General features: G+C 31.5%; 1 long non-coding RNA gene across 1 annotated transcript; it reads left to right on the plus strand.

Annotated features, from left to right (window-relative positions):
* LOC107735485 (uncharacterized) lies at positions 1-816 on the plus strand. Its single transcript, XR_001639425.1, has 2 exons — positions 1-71; positions 729-816. It is a non-coding gene; the product is annotated as an uncharacterized LOC107735485 (long non-coding RNA).

Here is an 816-nt window from a genome sequence, read left to right on the forward strand (position 1 = left end):
AGCTGAAAGAGCTCATCTATGAGGAGACGGCACGCTTCCAGGCCAACTACCAGGGCTCCTGAGAGGGACAGGTACAAAAGCACATGTCAAATGTCCAAATCTACAAGTGTGAGATTTTACTGATGTTAATATATTTATTAGGGGTGTAATGATATTTAAACCGAATCACAGCAGTTAAAGATATAGTTCACCCAAAAATGTTTTGTATGACTGACTTTCTTCCACAAAACACAAAATAAGATATTTATAAAAATATTTAAGTTGTCCTTAAATATGTAAATATGTTTTGTCAAGTTTTCAAATTTTATTTGTGCATGTGCATATTCATATTTGTTAAGTCTTCAGTTACTGTGTCAAACCTTGTATAATACATTTTAATGTACAAGTACAGATGAGATTTGATAGCTACTGCTGTCTGTTCTTGGTTGAACTATTTCTTCAACTTATTTTACATATTTTGAAAACTTTTATTTTTCAACTAACACAAAAATGAAAACCGACGTACAATATTTATCTTTATAGTAATCAGCTTTTTTGTCTGTTCAGTATATTAACATGTAAAGAATTCCTTTTGAAGGTTATATAGTTTCAATATGATTTTTTTTAATGAAAGCTATTCTTATATTATCCCTAAATTGAGTAAAGCCTTACTCTGGTTTTGAAGAATTTCCATGCTTAAACCTATTGTTGTCCGCTAATGGTCAGTAATCCTTTTTTTTTTTTTGCAGCCTTCACAGAGAATAACCGAGCAGCATGGAGTCTCGGATAAAGATAACTCCAGACAACCTGCGAAAACATATACATGCATATATACAT

The sequence above is a fragment of the Sinocyclocheilus rhinocerous genome, unplaced genomic scaffold, assembly GCF_001515625.1.
Source record: "Sinocyclocheilus rhinocerous isolate Xijiao unplaced genomic scaffold, SAMN03320098_v1.1 C36091894, whole genome shotgun sequence".
NCBI lineage: Eukaryota > Metazoa > Chordata > Actinopteri > Cypriniformes > Cyprinidae > Sinocyclocheilus > Sinocyclocheilus rhinocerous.